This window comes from Protopterus annectens, chromosome 2.part1, assembly GCF_019279795.1.
Source record: "Protopterus annectens isolate FY-2018-M chromosome 2.part1, PAN1.0, whole genome shotgun sequence".
Classification (NCBI taxonomy): Eukaryota; Metazoa; Chordata; order Ceratodontiformes; family Protopteridae; genus Protopterus; species Protopterus annectens.
The window spans coordinates 455,390,792-455,410,610 of NC_056729.1; the positions used below are offsets into that span (position 1 = coordinate 455,390,792).

Genomic DNA, 19,819 nt, shown 5'->3' on the forward strand with positions numbered 1-19,819 from the left:
TTGTTGTTGTAGCATGATATCCATATTTTAATGATTGTCTGTTTAAAATGTAGACTGTGGGGTATTGTTCAGCCAGCCTTTTGATGAAAAACAGGATGAAACAGAACCTATCAATTTATTCAGCAAACAGAGTTCTATTTCTTTGTTTTGTCCAAGTTTGATTGCATTTATAATAGTAGTATAAATCTTGGCCTTTGTGCTTCTGTGATTGAAGCGACAATTACTTACTTAAGTCACCTCAGGATGGTTGCTTGATAATTGTGCAAAGTCATGGCGCAGGCTTAAACATTGTGTACAAGTGTAGGCATCACAGCATTTGTTTGAAAATGTTACATTTTTAAATTCCCAGAGGGTTTGAAACACTTTTTTCAATGGATTCTTTCTAAGCAAAAAACCCTGCTTTGTGCATTATGTATATTCAAACATTACTTTAGTTAGTTAGCTTACAAATGCAGTTTTCATAGCTCCACTTGTTAAAGGCTTGAGTTTATAAAGAAATGGGTGGAAGGTGTAAATGGAATGACAGCAGAGAGTCATATTCCATGACAAATGAGAAAATTGGATAGAATAAAATATGCCGTGACTCATGAATCCACATACTTTTAAGGAGTATGAGATGATAGAATAGTGTAGTTGCACAAAAGAGAAAGAGGCAGTAAAAGTGTCTGCTTCAACTGCATTTGCAGATTTGCCTTTTAGTATTTCTTGCAAGTTGAAATTAATAACATATTTCAGATATCACTCAAAATGACTCAGGAACACATTGTTATTCACTCAATTGTGTCTGCATTGTTATACAAGGTTTCATTTTGACATTATATCACTATGTGCACCTGAAATGTGATGTATAATGAGCTTACATCCTGCAAATGGCATTTTTGAAATGGACAGTACCATTGTGGCAAATATTTAAAACTTCCTTCATTCTGAAAATTAAAGCTTAAAATTAAGTTTAAATTATTTCTGCAAATATTGCAAAAAACTGTGGAATGCTTTGTACAACATTTAAAATATGGTAAAAAAATAAAATTAAAGTTTACGTTACTGAAATTGAAAACCTTGAGAAAAGATTCTTTAGCAATATGAATGTGAACTGAGTAGAGTGAAGAATTCACCCTCACATTTGAAAATATTATGGTACATTGTTTTTGATATCAAAAATATCCTGCATTTCACTTTGGTGGTGGTAGCTGTAATTACCCCTTTGCAAAAAGCAAAAGAAGGAATATCAAAAATTTGAGTTATTTCTCACTTTATTCTTTGTCAGCCTTTCCTAATTTTCAGAGAGAAAGACAATATTTCTGCATCTGTCTGTGTGATGAAAAAAAGCTGTCTACAATAGATGCAGTTCTGGAAACTGCACCGAATGAAATTAGGATGATCTTTAGAACAGAATTTATCATTCCCTCTTATGCACCTTTTGTTGTGCAATAATTTGCAGAACACGCGTTTCTGATTAAGAGTAGCTTTCAGGAAACTCATTGTCTCTGAAAAGATATATTGCTTGGAAGTTGTCGGGTTGCTGTCTGTTGACTGAGGTAATATCCTGTTGGCATTAGAAAGTAAATAGGTATTGAAAACCTATGAGAATTCACAAATGACATCACTGTGAGGTTGCTGCATTAGCGAGATACGTAGAGAAGAAAGGAGGCACAGCAAAATAGAATTGATATTTTGTAGCCCAAAGAAAAATATCAATTACATTTCATTAGGTATACTGTAACTCACAAAAACATGATAGATATAGGTTTGCTGAGAGATGACTCATGGCCCTTAAACATGATTATTGATGGAGTACAAATGGTATGGATCAGTTTTAGGAGTAATTAAGCAGGTACTGTCCAAGTTTACAGATCGAGATATTTTTAATTCGAAAGTCATCTAATTAATTTCCCTAAATGGTAAGTAGCTCAAAGTCCATTCTTGACAAAGTTGAATCCTTGCTTCAGACTTTATGGAAAAAGGCATAGAAACAATTGCACCAATTATAGTATAAATGTGCTCATAGAATTATTCATAACATTCCATGATTTCTGAATATCTTATAACATAGATTCAGTCATTATAAGACTTCCAAGGATGGAAGCTATAATATATTTGTAGTAGTGCAAATTAGACAGGGAAAAAAAACAACTTTCCACAGATCTGATGCAGACTTTTGAGTTAGATAGTATAATAAGAGTTGACTAAGAATAATCAGATACCTAAGACAGTAGAAGCATTGCATAATAGCAGTGATGATCTGCTTAATTAACATACAAAGTAAAAAAGATACTATCAGAAGAGCATCTTCTAAAAAGTCTCTTCTTGTGCTTTAAAAAATCTCATTTGTAAAGTTAATGTTAAGCTATTGTGCAGTAGTTAAGGTTTTTTTGAGTGCCTATGAAATCTCCTTAGTATTATGAATTAAAGATTTTCTGTACCTTTTCTGTGTATTTTGAGATTTTTTGGAAACATGGATTTTTTTGGAAAAATGTAGTGTTATGTAATGTGAAAAATCTATTGTGTCTTTCTTATCTTTTAGAATGATATGCTAGTTTAATAAAATGAGTGTTAAAAATTACAAAGGAAAAAGCATGACAAACCTTGTGAAAAGACTTGACATTATTTTGCATATTTGATCCTAGAATGCATCAGGAAAGTCTTCACAAGCTGTCAAAGTCTTTGTAATATAGGGAAGGATGAGTCCCAGTTTGCTTTTTTTTTTTTTTTTGTAGGTTTGTGTAGTGGTAGTAGCATATCGTATGAAGGTCTAGTGAGGCGTGATTATTGCTGTCGGACAAATTTATCCAAAATTCAGTTAAGTCTTTTTTTAACAGACTTGTCAATTATTTACCATCTCTTTGGAGAATGTGTGTGTTATAAAAATTAGGCTTCGGAGACAAATTTGCTATTTTTACTGATTTTTTATGAGAGCATGTTTTTTTTTTTGATTGAAGTACACTTATGTTTTATGATATAATGTTCATTTCTCATTTTGGGTTATGTATATATTGGTATAAACAGTTGTTTTGTGTTATTGTAGTCATGTGGTAATGAAGGTATAACTGATAAATGTCAATGTTTTAATAATGTTGGTAAGGTGACATCATTAAAGTAATTCTTGAGATTTTCTTGTTCATCGCAACAGAATTTTTCTAAAGTAGAGTAGGACTTTTTTAAGAGACCCATTTCATTAAATACCTTCTGAAAGTATATTTCAGTAAGCAATAGAAATGACAGTCTTAATTCATCAAAATACTTTATAAATGGTTGTAGACCTCTGGATCCATCAACATGTTGTTGTTGTAGCACGATATCCATATTTTAATGATTTTCTATTTAAAATGTAGACTGTGGTGTATTGTTCAGCCAGCGTTTTGATGGAAAACAGGATGAAACAGAACCTATCAATTTATTCAGCAAACAGAGTTCTATTTCTTTGCTTTGTCCAAATTTGATTGCATTTAAAATAGTAGTATAAATCTTGGCCTTTGTGCTTCTGTGATTGAAGGGAAGTTTACTTACTTAAGTCAACTCAGGATGGTTGACTGATATTTGTGCAAAGTCATGGAGTAGGCATAAATATTGTGTACAAGTGTAGGCACCACAGAATTTGTTTGAAAATGCTACATTTTTAAATTTCCAGAGGGTTTGAAACATTTTTTCCAATGGATACCTTCTAAGCAAAAAAACCTGCTTTGCACATTATGTATATTCAAACATTACATTAGTTAATTAGCTTAGAAAAGTAGTCTTCGTAGCTCCACTTGTGAAAGGCTTGATTTTATGAAGAAATGGATGGAAGATGTTAATGGAATCACAGCAGAGTCAGATTCCATGACATATGAGAAAATTGGATAGAATAAAATATGCCGTGACTTGTGAATCTACTTACTTTTAAGGAGTATAAGATGATAGAATAGTGAAGTTGCACAAAAGAGAAAGAGGCAGTAAAACTGTCTGCCTCACCTGCATTTGCGGATTTGCCTTTTAGTATTTCTTGCAAGTTGAAATGAATAACATATTTCCGATATCACTCAAAATGACTGAGGAATACATTGTTATTTACTCAATTGTGTCTGCATTGTTACACAAGGTTTCAGTTTGACATTATATCACTATGAGCACCTGAAATGTGATGTATAATGAGCTTACATCCTGCAAGCGGCATTTTTAAACTGAACAGTACCATTGTGGCAAACATTTAAAACTTCCATCATTCTAAAAATTAAAGTGTAAAATTATATTTCTGCAAATATTGCATGAAAAAGTGGAACGCTTTGTACAACATTTAAAATATGGTAAAAAAATAAAATTAAAGTTTATGTTACTGAAATAGAAAACCTTGAGAAAAGATTCTTTAGCAATATGAATGTAAACTGAGTAGAGTGAAGAATTCACCCTCACATTTGAAAATATTATGGTACATTGTTTTTGATATAAAAAAATATCCTGCATTTCTCTTTGGTGGTGGTAGCTGCAATTACCCCTTTGCAAAAAGCAAAAGAAGGAATATCAAAAATTAGAGTTATTTCTCACTTTATTCTTTGTCAGTCTTTCTAATTTTCAGGGAGAAAGACAATATTTCTGCATTTTTTAGTGTGTGATGAAAAAAAGCTGCCTACAATAGATACAGTTCTGGAAACTGCACCGACTGAAATTAGACTGATCTTTAAAACAGAGTTTATCATTGCCTCCTATGCATGTTATGTTGTACAAAAATTTGCAGAACCCATGTTTCTGAGTAAGAGTAGCTTTCAGGAAACTCATAGTCCCTGAAAAGATATATTGCTTGGAAGTTGTTGGGTTGGTGTCTGTTGACTGATGTAATATCCTGTTGGCATTACAAAGTAAATAGGTATTGAAAACCTATGAGAATTCACAAATGACATCACTGTGAGGTTGCTGCATTAGTGAGAGACATGGAGAAGAAAGGAGGCACAGCAAAATAGAATTGATATTTTGTAGCCCAAAGAAAAATATCAATTAAATTTCATTAGGTATACTGTAACTCACAAAAACATGATAGATATAGGTTTGCTGAGAGATGACTCATGGCCCTTAAACATGATTACTGATGGAGTACAAATGGTATGTATCAGTTTTAGGAGTAATTAAGCGGGTACTGTCCAAGTTTACAGATCGAGATATTTTTACTTCGAAAGCCATCTAATTAATTTCCCTAAATGGTAAGTAGCTCAAAGTCCATTCTTGGCAGAGTTGAATCCTTGTTTCAGACTTTATGGAAAAAGTCAAAGAAACCATTGCGCTAACTATAGTATAAATGTGCTCATAGAATTATTTGTAAAATTCCATGATTTCTGAATATCTTATAACATAGATTCAGTCATTATAAGACTTCCAATGATGGAAGCTATAATATATTTGTAGCAGTGCAAATAAGACTGGAAAAAAAATAAACTTTCCACAGATCTGATGCAGACTGTTTTGTTAGATAGTAAAATAACAGTTGACTATGAATAATCAGATAACCAAGACAGTTGAAGCATTTCATAATAGAGGTGATGATCTGCTTAATTAACATACATAGTAAAAAAGATACTATCAGAAGAATATCTTCTAAAAAGTATTTTCTTGTGCTTAAAAAAAATCTTATTTATAAAGTTAATGTTATGCTATTGTGCAGTAGCTAAGGATTTTTGAGAGTGTATGTGAATTCTCCTTAGGATTATGAATTAAAGGTTTTCTGTACCTTTTCTGTGTATTATAAGATTTTTTTGGAAACATGGGTAAACTATAGAAATGTAGTGTTATGTAATGTGAAAAAGCTATTGTGTCATTCTTATCTTTTAGAATGATATGCTAGTTTATTAAAATGAGTGTTAAAAATTAGAAAGGAAAAAGCATGGCAATTTATGTTAAAAAGACTTGACATTATTTGCATATTTGATCCCAGAATGCATCAGAATGCATCAGGAAAGTCACCACAAACTGTCAAACTCTTTGTAATACAGTGAAGGATAAGTCCCAGTTTAATTTTTTAGGTTTGTGCAGTGGCAGCATCATAGAATATGAAGGTCTTGTGAGGTGTTATTAATGCTATTTGAAAACTTCACCCAATACTCCTTTAAATCTGTTTTTTGACAGACTTGACAATTTTTTACCATCTCTCGAGCAACTGTGTGTATTGTAAAAATTATGCTTTGGAGACAAATTTGGTATTTTTACTGATTTTTTAAGAGATCATGGCGTGTTTTTTTTATAAGTTGACACTTCAGTTTTGAGGAGAGATGACTGAAGTACACTTATGTTTTATGACATAATGTTCATTTCTCATTTTTGGTTTATGTAAATATTGGTGTAAAAAGTTGTTTTTTGTTATTGTGGTCATGTGGTACTGTAGATATAACTGATAAATTTCAATGTGTTGATAATGTTGGTAACGTGAAGTCATTAAAGTACTACTTGGAGATTTTCTTGTTCATCGCAATAGAATTTTTCTAAAGTAAAGTAGGATTTTTTTAAGAGACCCATTTCATTACATACCTTCTGAAAGTATATTTCAGTAAGCAGTAGAAATGACAGTCTTAATTTATCAAAATACTTTGTAAATGGATGTAGACCTCTGGATCCATCAACATGTTGTTGTAGAAAGATATCCATATTTTAACGATTGTCTATTTAAAATGTAGACTGTGGGGTATTGTTCAGCCAGCCTTTTGATGAAAAACAGGATGAAACAGAACCTATAAACTTATTCAGCCAACAGAGTTCCATTTCTTTGCTTTGTCCAAGTTTGATTGCATTTAAAATAGTAGTATAAATCTTGCCCTTTGTGCTTCTGTGATTGAAGGGAAGTTTACTTACTTAAGTCACCTCAGGATGATTGATTGATATTTGTGCAAAGTGTTGGAGCAGGCTTAAACATTGTGTACAAGTGTAGGCACCACAGCATGTGTTTGAAAATGTTACATTTTTAAGTTCCTAGAGGGTTTGAAACACTTTTTTCAATGGATACTTCCTAAGCAAAAAACCCTGCTTTGCGCATTAAGTATATTTAAACATTACATTAATTAGCTTAGAAATGTAGTCCTTGTAGCTCCACTTGTGAAAGCCTTGTTTTTATGAAGAAATGGATGAAAGGTGTAAATGGAATCACAGCAGAGAGTCATATCCTCTGAGATATGAGAAAATTGGATAGAATAAAATATGTTGTGACTCATGAATCTACATACTTTTAAGGAGTATGAGATGATAGAATAGTGTATTTGCACAAAAGAGAAAGAGGCAGTAAAACTGTCTGCCTCAACTGCATTTGCAGATTTGCCTTTTAGTGTTTCTTGCAAGTTGAAATGAATAACATATTTCCGATATCACCGAGGGCCACATTTTTATTTACTCGGTTGTGTCTGCATCATTATACCAGGTTTCAGTTTGACATTATATGTGCACCTAAAATGTGATGTATAATGAGCTTACATCCTGCAAAAGGCATTTTTGAAATGAACAGAACCATTGTGGCAAATATATAAAACTATCATCATTCTGAACATTAAAGTGTAAAATTAAGTACAAATTATTTCTGCAAATATTGCAAAAAACTGTGGAATGCTTTGTACAACATTTAAAGATGGTAAAAAAGAAAATTAAAGTTTAAGTTACTGAAACTGAAAACCTTGAGAAAAGATTCTGTAGCAAAGTGAATGTGAACTGAGTAGAGTAAAGAATTCACCCGCACATTTGAAAATATTCCGGTACATTGTTTTTTACATAGAAAATATCCTGCATTTCACTTTGGTGATGGTAGCTGCAATTACCACTGTGCAAAAAGCAAAAGGAGGAATATCAAAAATTAGAAGTATTTCTCACTTTATTCTTTGTCAGCCTTTACTAATTTTCATGGAAAAAGGCAATATTTCTGTATCTGACTGTGTGATGACAAAAGGCCGCCTACAATAGATGCAGTTCTGGAAACTGCATCGAATGAAATCAGAATGATCTTTAAAACAGAATTTATCAGTGCCTCCTATGCACCTTATGTTGTACAATAATTTGCAGAACCCATATTTCTGAGTAAGAGTAGCTTTCAGGAAAATTATAGTCCCTGAAAAGATATATTGCTTGGAATTTGTGAGTCTGATGTATGTTGACTGAGGTAATATGCTGTTGGAGTTACAAAGTAAATATGTATTGAAAACCTATGAAAATTCACAAATGACATCACTGTGAGGTTGCAGCATTAGTGAGATGTGGAGAAGAAAGGAGGCACAGCAAAATAGAATTGATATTTTATAGCCCAAAGTAAAATATCAATTAAATTTCATTAGGTATACTGTAATTCACAAAAACATGATAGATATAGGTTTGCTGAGAGATGACTCATAGCCCTTAACATGATTACTGATGGAGTACAAATGGTATGAATCAGTTTTAGGAGTAATTAAGCAGATACTTTCCAAGTTTACAGATCGAGATATTTTTAATTCAAAAGTCATCTAATTAATTTCCCTTAATGGTAAGTAGCTCAAAGTCCATTCTTGCCAAATTTGAATCTTTGCTTCAGACTTTATTGAAAAAGGCAAAGAAACATTTGCACTAACGATAGTATAAATGTGCTCATAGAATTATTCAGAACATTCCATGTTTTCTGAATATCTTATAACATATATATTTGCTTCAGTCATTATAGGACTTCCAAAGATGGAAGCTAGTGTATAGTTGTAGTAGTGCAAAGGACACTGGGAAAAATTTCAGCTTTCCACAGATCTGATGCAGATTGTTTAATTAGATAGTAATAATAAGAGTTGACAATGAATAATCAGATAACAAAGACAGTAGAAGCATTGCATAATAGAGGTGATGATCTGCTTAAGTAACATACAAAGTAAAAAGATACTATCAAAAGAGTATCTTCTAGACAGTCTCTTCTTGTGCTTCAAAAAAAAAATTTATTGTATAGTTAATGTTAAGCTATTGAGCAGTAGCTAAGGATTTTTTTGAGATTATGAATTAAAATTGTTCTGTACATTTTCTGTGTATTATGAGATTTTTTGAAAACATGGGTAAAATATAGAAATGCAGTGTTATGTAATGTGAAAAACCTATTGTGTCATTCTTATCTTGTAGAATGATATGCTAGTTTAGTAAAATGAGTGTTAAAAATTACAAAGGAAAAAGCATGGCAAACCTTTTTGAAAAGACTTGACATTTTTTGCATATTGTATCCCAGAATGCATCAGGAAAGTCTCCACAAGCTGTCAAAGTCTTTGTAATACAGGGAATGGCGAGTCCCAGTTTGCTTTTTTAGCTTTGCACAGTGGTAGTATCATAGCCTAAGACGGTTTACTGAGGAGTGATTATTGTTATTTGAAAACTTTTACCAATGCCCTGTTAAGTCTGTTTTTGATGGACATGACAATTTTTTACTGTCTCTCTGGAGACTGGGTGTATTGTAAAAATTAGACTTCGGAGACAAATTTGGTATTTTTACTTATTTTTTATAAGAACACGGTGTGTTTTTTTATAAGTTGACAGTTTGGTTTTGAGAAAAGGTGATTGAAGTATACTTATTTTTTGATAACATCATTTTCATTTCTCATTTTGTTGTATTTAAATAGTGGTGTAAAAAGTTGTTTTTGTTATTGCAGTTATGCGGTAATAAAGAAATAACTGATAAATTTCAATGTTTTAATAATGTTGGTAAGGTGAAGTCATTAAAGTACTTCTTAGAGATTTTCTTGTTCAGCACAATAGAATTTTTCTAAAGTAGAGTAGGAATTTTTTAAGAGACCCATTTCATTACATACCTTCTGAAAGTATATTTCAGTGTTTGTTTGTTTGTTTGTGTCTTTCGGCTTTTCCCAGTTAGGGGTCGCCACAGCGGAACTCCGGTCCGCTAATGATTGGTAGTGGATTTTTATGTACCGGGTTACCAGCCCTGATGCACAACCTTCAATGAAGGCACGCCCCATTCACGTATGCCTCCACACAGAAGACGCTCTAGCTGAGAATCAAACGGGACAACGTCTTGCTATGAGGCGACAATGCTACCGCAGCACCACCACCGCTGAAAGTATATTTAAGTAAGCAGTAGAAATGACAGTCTTAATTTATCAAAATACTTTGTAAATGGTTGTAGACCTCTGGATCCATCAACATGTTGTTGTAGCACGATATCCATATTTTAATGATTATCTATCTAAAATGTAGACTGTGATACTCTGTAGGGGTACTGTTCAGCCATCCTTTTGATGGAAAACAAGATGAAACAGGACCTATCAATATATTCAGCAAACAGAGTTCTATTTCTTTGCTTTGTCCAAGTTTGATTGCATTTAAAATAGTAGTATAAATATTGGCCTTTGTGCTTCTGTGATTGAAACTAAGTTTAATTACTTAAGTCACCTCAGGATGGTTGATTGATATTTCTGCAAAGTGATGGAGTAGGTTTAAACATTGTGTACAAGTATAGGCACCACAGGAAGTGTTTGAAAATGTTACATTTTTAATTCCTTGAGGGTTTTAATTTTTTTTATTGGATACTTCCTAAGCAAAAAACCCTGGTTTGTGCATTATGTATATTTAAACATTACATTAGTTAATTCACTTGAAAATGTAGTCTTCGTAGCTCCACTTGTGAGTGGCTTGTTTTTATAAAGAAATGGATGAAAGGTATAAATGGAACCACAGCAGATAGTCAGATCCAATAACATATGAAAAAATTGGATAGAACAAAATATGGCATGACTCATGAATTTACATACTTTTAAGGAGTCTGAGATGATAGAATAGTGCAGTTGCACAAAAGAGAAAGAGGCAGTAAAATTGTCTGCCTCAACTGCATTTGCAGATTTGCCTTTTAGTGTTTCTTGTAACTTGAAATGAATAATATATTTCTGATATCACTCACAATGACTGAGGAACATATTGTTATTTACTCAATTGTGTCTGCATCGTTACACCAGGTTTCAGTTTGACATTACATCACTATGTGCATTTGAAATGTGGTGTATGAGCTTACATCCTGCAAAGGGAATTTTTGAAATGAACAGTATCATTGTGGCAAATATTTAAAAATACCATCATTCTGAAAATTAAAGTTTTAAAATTAAGTTTAAATTATTTCTGCAAATATTGCAAAAGCTCTGTACCACATTTAAAATATGGTAAAAAAATTGAAGTTGAAGTTACTGAAATTGAAAATCTTGAGAAAAGATTCTGTAGCAATCTGCATGTGAACTGAGTACAGTCAAGAATTCACCCTCACATTTGAAAATATTATGCTACATTGTTTTGATATATAAAAAAATATCCTGCATTTCACTTTGGTGGTGGTAGCTGCAATTACCTCTTTGCAAAAAGCAAAAGACGGAATGTCAAAAATTAGAGTTATTTCTCACTTTATCCTTTGTCAGCCTTTCTAATTTTCATGGAGAATGGCAATATTTCTGCATCTGTCTGTTTGATGAAAAACAGCCACCTACAATAGATGCAGTTCTGGAAACTGCAGCAAATTAAATCAGAATGATCTTTTAAACAGAATTCATAATTGCCTCCTACTTCATTATTGCTTAGATCTCTGTTGAAACTGCCCCCCCCCCATTTTCTGCTGTGTCTTCAGCTGGTATAACTGTTTTTTACAGCTTGTGTGTTATCTAACTCAAGGATCACTTGCATAACATTGGACCTTTTAGTAACAGCCAGCATTTAATTGCCAGAGCCTGTGTTCTGAGAGATTGACTTCCAATCTATCTGCAAATGCACAAAGCTGAGTATATTTTTTTGGTTTTTAGAGTTTTTACTTTTAATTGTTGCTTAGATCTCTGTTGAAACTGTCCCCCCCCCATTTTCTGCCGTGTCTTCAGTTGGTATAACTGTTTTTTACAGCTTGTGTGTTATCTAACTCAAGGATCACTTGCATAAAATTAGACCTTTTAGTAACAGCCTGCATTTCATTGCTGGAACCTGTGTTCTGAGAGATTGCCTTCCAATCTATCTGCAAATATACAGAGCTGAGTATATATTTTTTGGTTTTAGAGTTTGTACTGTTAATTGTTGCTTAGATCTCTGTTGAAACTGTCCCGCCCCCTATTTTCTGCCTTGTCTTCAGTTGGTATAACTGTTTTTTACAGCTTGTGTGTTATCTATCTCAAGGATCACTTCCATAAAATTAGACCTGTTAGTAACAGCCTGCATTTAATTATTGGAACCTGTGTTCTGAGAGACTGCCTTCCAATCTATCTGCAAATATGCAGAGCTGAGTATATATTTTTTTGTTTTAGAGTTTGTACTGTTAATTGTTGCTTAGATCTCTGTTGAAACTGTTTTGTCCCACCCGTCCTCCCTATTTCTGGCTTGTAGTTTAAATTTGGTGGCTTTTGCAGTTGCCCGCCCCACTGTAGATTTGATCTGGGACACTCCCCCAGTCCCATCTCTTTACCACATTCTACCTAATAAACTCTTTATGCACTTGCTTTTAGTCCTTTTTAATTGCATTTTTTAAATTGTATTTGGTCTAATATTGCTACATACTCAAGTGTGCTAGCTTGCACTGCATGTGAATTATTTTTACTACTGTTTTAGCTACTTTTCTCTAAAAAAAAAAAAAAAAAAAAAACAAATATGTAAGCCTGTTTCCTACCTTTCCTGTAACTAGTGTTCCAGATACAGATTTGCTGTATCCAGGACTGTATGTAAGCTTCTGAGCCCCCCAAGCCTTTCTGTGTTGGAGGGAAGCCTTCTAGCTTATCAGTGGGAGTGGTAAGCACTAGATTATCTGTCTACCACATAAGGAGTGGTTCTGACCCAGAAATTGTAGTTATTGGCCGTTTGAGCAATCTCTTCCATCTCTCTCAACTTTCTGATTTGAAAGCCTGCATTGGCACTTGTTTCTGTCCTGTAACTCATCTAGTGCAGATACAGATTCTTAGTTTTAGCACTTAAATGTGTTTATTCATGCTCAGCACTTGTTTAGAACTTGTAAGCACTAAATAAGCTACTAATTACTATAGCACTCAACCTTCCTCATTACCTAGAGGAAAACAGTTTTTGTACTTACTTTTCCCACTTGTTTAGGGAAAAACAGCTCTTGTACTCACTTTCCTCACTTATCTAGAGGAAAATAGTTTTTTATTCAGGCATATCCAAGGGTCAGCTCCTCCTGTCTATCTGATGAATCTGGGCATCTTGAGGCAATGTAAAAATTACCTCATGTACACAGACAACCCTCTTCTCCTACCACCCAACACTACAACCTATGAGAGATGCACTTATCTAGCCAAACTGGAGGTAAAGCTCTCTCCAACCAAGACTGAACTTGACAGTCATGAGGAGAAGGTAAATATTTGAACCACACCACACTCATCGCATAGTCTCACTAAATCTACACCACCAAAATCCACACATAGTAACACAAAAACATTTGCAGAGGCTCTCAATAATAATCTGTCTAAGCAACAGAGATGTCCAAAGCAGAAACGTAAGCAACCTCCATCCCCAACACAACCCAAATGACACATAGCCCACAGACTCAGTGTGCCACTCAACCACAGCCAATACGGCAAAACAACATACCCAACACACTAGTCATAGGTGATTCTATAGTCAGGCACACTGATGTCCCATTCACCAGGCTAAATAAGGCGAAGGTTACTGTCAGCTGCCTGTCGGGTGCCAGGATCTGCCACATAACCCATGCACTCAGGTCACCCCACAACAAGTACAGATATGACTCTGTCATTGTCCATGTTGGTGTGAATGACCTAAGACGTACCTCCCTGGACTACATGAAAAGAGACATGGAAGAGCTCTCTGATCTTGTAGCTCAGGCAGGTATCCTAGCCCTGAGTAGTATTCTGCCATCGCCCAGAATGATACCGCAGTACAAGGACAAAATGATTGACTTCAACAATTGGCTAAGCTTCTGGTGTCATTCTAAGGGGATCCAGTATCTGTCTGCTTGGGATGACATGGTTGACAGACCACGATGCTTTGCCACAGATGGCCTGCACCTGTCACCCCTGGGATTCTGGATACTGGCTAAGGCTCTTGCTGCACCTATAGTGCCTTTTTTAGGCAAGGTTCAAATGACAAATTCACCACTGTAACAGGAACAGGCAAGCAACAACTGAGGGTAATGCTACTCAATGCTAGAAGTCTAAATCTCAAAATGCACTCACTCAAGGCACTCCTTAAAATGGTGAACATCGATATCTGTGCAGTGACTGACACCTGGTTCAAGGCTCCAGAGATCCCCCCTGCACTACCAGGCTATAACTCATACCACATGTTTCAGCCATGTAACCTGGACTGAAACACCAAAGGTGGAGGTGTGTCCATATTCATTAAGGATATCCACACCTCCAGGCTAGTTGCTCAGCATAATGCATCCAAGGTTATCCAAGTGCAACTAACTCTGGGCAAAACTGCAATCCAAACTGTAGCTTGCTACAGATCCCCCACCATGCCCCAGGATTCCCACTACACTTTCCTTAATGTACTGGAAAATATTAGGGTTCAACCAAACACCCTAATAATGGGTGACTTCAACTACCCCACCATTAACTGGGAAAACTACTCATGTACCAACTCCTTAGCTCAACACCTTCTGGAATTCATAAACTCCAATGCCCTGGATCAACTTATCCACACCCCCACCAGGGGCAACAATATCCTAGACCTAGTCATTACCAACATGAGTGACTGGTGTTCCACACCTAAAGTCAATTCCTTGGTGGTCCGATCTGACCATAAGCTAATCACCCTTGATATCCACAACCCGCCCCCACCCTCCATTAAAGAAATCATGGTAAAAGAATTCTCCAAAGCCAACTTCATGCTTCTTAAGACAGAAGTGGTGAACTTCATGACACCCACGCAGATGGACAATACAGTTACAACTGCTGAATCCTACACAAATGCACTCTATAAGCACTTACACGAGTGCATGGATCATGCTATCCCAAACAGAACCAAGACGCTATCCTCCAAAAAAGGAAGCCAATCTGGTGGTCCCCTGCCATAAACAAACTGTACAACAGAAAGAAGAAACTGTTGCAAAAGAGAGTAAAATCCCATGAGTGGAGGAGCTCCCTGGTCAGCCTCAGTAAGAAGCTGAGATCCCCTATAAGATCCTCCAAAGCTAGCTATGAAAACATAATCACCACTAATTCTAAGGACAGTCACAAAGAATTCTATAGCTATGTCAAGAATCTTGATGGCAACACCCAGATCTGCTCTGAGTTACAGCACAAAGGCACAGAAATTGCAGAACCAACTGATATTGCCAACATCCTGGCAAATAGGTTCAGTGCTAACTTTACCCCCCCCCTCTCCCCCTAAAGGGCCCATATCTATACAGGAAGAATGCAGAGTCCCTGTAATCACAACTATGCAGGTAAAAGCTGAGCTCTCTAAAGCCAAAAACACAGCATCCATGGGACCGAACAACATCCCAGGCTGCGTTTTACATGAACTTCAGAATGAACTGGCTCCCCACTTAAGCACCATGTTCAATAATAGCCTCACATCAGGCTTTGTGCCCACTGAATGTCGCACAGCAACAGGTTATCCCACTCCACAAAGGGGGAGCCACCACTGATCCCGGGAACTATTGAACTATTAGCCTGACGAGCCTGGTCTGCAAGGCCATGGAATGTATCATCATGGAACTCATAAACAAAGACATTGGTAACCTACAAACTCTGGATCCCACCCAGTTCAGTTTTGTGAAAGGCAGATCATGCCTCCTGAACCTGATCAACTTCTTTGAGGCAGTCACCAAAGCTGTAAATGAGGGTAAGGTGGTTCACACAGCCTATCTTGACCTCGCCAAGGCTTTCAACACCATCCCCCATTCTGGAATTATAGCTAAACTCACTAAACTTGGTATAAATCCCTACATCACAAGATGGGTTGCCAACTGGCTCACTGACAGAACACACACTGTAAAAGTTGCATACTCCAAATCTGACCTCAAAGCAGTGACAAGTGGAGTACCACAGGGTTCCATTCTGGGACCTCTCCTGTTTGGTATCTACTTCTCTGAAGTACAGGCTAACACAGAAGGCCTCTGGCTCCTGTTTGGTATCTACTTCTCTGAAGTACAGGCTAACACAGAAGGCCTCTGGCTAATGAAGTTCACAGATGACTGCAAACTAGGAGCCATAGTCAAGTCCCCAAATGATGTGGACATCCTACAGAAGGGCCTCGCTGAGACAGATGCCTGGTGTCAGAGCCATGGCCTCAAGTTCAATGCCAAAAAGTGCAGTGTCATCCCCTTTGGTACAAACTCTGTACCCATGAACTACCACATAGGCAGAAATTTACTTAACACCGAATGTGTGATAAGAGACCTTGGGACCCAGGTGGACAGTAGTCTCTCCTTTGATAGTCACATCACCACAGTAGTCAGGAAGCCCTTCTACATGGCACACCTCATAATAAAAGGATTCTCATCCAGGAAAAAAGAGGTCATTGTTCACCCCTACTCGACACTCATTAGACCCATTATAGAGTACAACGCCCCTTTTGGAATATACCTCACAAGACATCTCCAGCAGCTGGAAAGGCCACAGAAGTACCTCAAAAAGAGGATTACTGGCCTCAAACAAATGCCCTACACTGACCGTCTCAAAAAACTCCAGCTTTACTCTGTAGCATATCGCCTACTCTGAGGTGATCTCTGCCTAACATATAAAGCTATGTCAAACCCAGAGCTGTTGGACATGCTACACCTAAAGAAATCCAAATCCCTCCGAGCTACATGCTCTAGGGACCTAAACCTTGTCACCACAATAAACAGGACATGCTGGAGGGATAGATTCCTGTCCAAGAAACCTCCCATACTCTGGAACAGGCTACCCATCTATGTCAAGCAAAGTTCTTCATTAGCACTCTTCAAGAAAAATCTCGATGAGCAGATGGGAAATAGGAAGTACACCCCAGGGATCACGTCTGTGTCTCTGCTCGACAGTGGCACAGGAAAATAACTTTCTTGGGTGGTGTAAGCCAGGGAATCTTGTTGGCTAGGCTTACGTAGGCCCTTGGGCTGATAGCCTAGTTCCTACCTATGAACCTATGAACTCACCATATGTTGAACTATAGAACCCATGTTTCTGAGTAACTGTAGCTTTCAGGAAACTCATAGCCCCTGAAAACATATATAGCTTGGAAGTTGTCAGGTTGCTGTCTGTTGACTGGGATATATGCTGTTGGAGTTATAAATTAAATAGGTATTGAAAACCTATGAGAATTCCCAAATGACATCACTGTGAGGTTGTGTAATTAGCGATACACATGGAGAAAAAAGGAAGCACAGCAAAATAGAATTTATATTTTGTAGCCCAAAGAAAAATATCAAATAAATTTCATTAGGTTTACTGTAACTCACAAAGACATGATAGATATAGGTTTGCTGAGAGATGACTCATAGCCCTTAAACATGATTACTGATGGAGTACAAATGGATCAGTTTTAGGAGTAATTAAGCAGCTACTGTCCATGTTTGCAGATCGAGACATTTTTAATTCAAAAGTCATCTAATTAATTTCCCTAAATGGTAAGTAGGTCAAAGTCCATTATTGGCAAACTTGAAAGCTTGCTTCAGTTTTTATGGAAAACGGCAAAGTAAAATTTGCAAAATGTCTCTTCTTGCACTTCAAAAAAAAAGCTTATTTATAAAGTTAATGTTAAGCTATTGTGCAGTAGCTAAGGTTTTTTTTTTGAGAGTGTCTACGAATTCTCCTTAGCATTATGAATTAAAGATTTTCTGTACCCTTTCTGTGTTATGAGATATTTTGGAAACATGGATAAAATATAGAAATGCAGTGTTATGTAATGTGAAAAACCTATTGTGTCATTCTTATCTTATAGAATGATATGCTAGTTTAGGAAAATGATTGTTAAAAATTACAAAGGAAAATGTGTGGCAAACCTTATTGAAAAGACTCGATATGATTTACACATTCAATCCCAGAATGCATGAGGAAGGTCTCCACAAGCTGTCAAAGTCTTTATAATACAGGAAAGGGCGAGTCCCAGTTTTTTTTATATGCTGTGGTAGTATCATAGCCTATGAAGGTCTATTGAGGCACGATTATTGTTAATTGAAAACTTTACCCAATACCTTGTTTTTTGACAGACTTGACAATTTTTTATCATCTTTCTGGAGACTGGGTATATTGTAAAAAATCAGTCTTCTGAGACAAATTTGGTATTTTTCTTATTTTCAAAGAGGGCATGGTGTGTTTTTTCAAAAGATGACACTTCTGTTTTGAGAAGAGATATTTCAAGTACCCTTATTTTTTTATTACATAATGTTCATTTCTTATTTTATTATATGTAAATATTGGTGTAAAAAGTTGTTTTTTGTTATTGCAGTTATACAGTAATAAAGATATAACTGATAAATCTCAATGTTTTAATAATGTTGGTCATGTGATTTATTAAAGTACTTCTTGGAGATTTTCTTGTTCATTGCAATAGAATTTTTCTAAAGTAGAGTAGGATTTTATTTAGAGACCCATTTCATTACATACCTTCTGAAAGTATATGTCAGTAAGCAGTAGAAATGACAGTCTTAATTTATCAAAATACTTTGTAAATGGTTGTAGACCTCTGGATCCATCAACATGTTGTAGCACAATATCCATATTTTAATGATTGTCTGTTTAAAATGTAAACTGTGATACTCTGTAGGGGGATTGTTTAGCCAGCCTTTTGGTAGAAAACAAGATGAAACAGAAGCTATCAATTTATTCAGCCAACAGAGTTCTATTTCTTTGCTTTGTCCAATTTTGATTTTATTTAAAATAGTAGTATAAATCTTGGCCTTTGTGCTTCTGTGATTGAAGGGAAGTTTACTTACTTAAGTCATCTCAGAATGGTTGATTGATATTTGTGCAAAGTGATGGAGCAGGCTTAAACATTGTGTACAAGTGTAGGCACCACAGCATGTGTTTGAAAATGTTATATTTTCAGATTCCCAGAGGATTTAAACAATTTTTTCAATGGATAGTTCGTAAGCAAAAAAACTGTCTTGGGCATTATGTATATTTAAATATTACATTAGTTAATTAGCTTGGAAATGTAGTATTTGTAGCTCCACTTGTGAAAGGCTTGTTTTTATGAAGCAATGGATGGAAGATGTAAATGGAATCACAGCAGAGAGTCAGATCCCATGAGATATGAGCAAATTGGATAGAATAAAATATTGTGTGAATCTGCATACATTAAAGGAGTATGGGATGATAGAATAGTGTAGTTGCACAAAAGAGAAAGTGGCAGTAAATATGTCTGCTCAACTGTGTTTGCAGATTTGTCTTTTTATGTTTCTTGCAACATGGAAATGAATAACATAGTTCCGATATCACTCACAATGACTGAGGAACACTTTGTTCTTTACTTGCATTGTTACACCAGGTTTCAGTTTGACATTATATCACTATGTGCACTTGAAATGTGATGTATAATGTGCTTACATTCTGCTAAAGGCATTTTTGAAATGAACAGTGACGTTTTGGCAAATAATTAAAACTGCCATCATTCTGAAAATTAAAGTGTAAAATTAACTTCAAATGATTTTGCAAATATTGCAAAAAAAACTGTGGAATGCTTTGTATAACATTTAAAATATGGTAAAAAGAAAATTGAAGTTTAAGTTCCTGAAATTGAAAACCTTGAGAAATGATTCTGTACCAATCTCAATGTGAACTGAGTAGAGCCAAGACGTCCCCTTCACATTTGAAAATATTATGGTACATTGTTTTTGATATAGAAAAAAATATCCTGCATTTCACTTTGTTGGTGGTAGCTCCAATTACCTTTGTGCAAAAAGCAAAAGTCGGAATATCAAAAATTATAGTTATTTCTCACTTTA

The 19,819-nt window shown here is 35.4% G+C and overlaps 2 non-coding genes and 1 pseudogene across 2 annotated transcripts; all 3 read left to right on the forward strand.

Annotated features, from left to right (window-relative positions):
- The first annotated feature begins 5,985 nt into the window (after positions 1-5,985).
- LOC122795181 lies at positions 5,986-6,119 on the forward strand. The gene has a single exon (XR_006363780.1). It is a non-coding gene; the product is annotated as a U4 spliceosomal RNA (small nuclear RNA).
- A 3,129-nt stretch (positions 6,120-9,248) lies between these two features.
- On the forward strand, positions 9,249-9,383 carry LOC122795164. The gene has a single exon (XR_006363771.1). It is a non-coding gene; the product is annotated as a U4 spliceosomal RNA (small nuclear RNA).
- Positions 9,384-17,986: 8,603 nt separating this feature from the next.
- LOC122795169 lies at positions 17,987-18,113 on the forward strand (annotated as a pseudogene).
- The last annotated feature ends 1,706 nt before the right edge of the window (positions 18,114-19,819 follow it).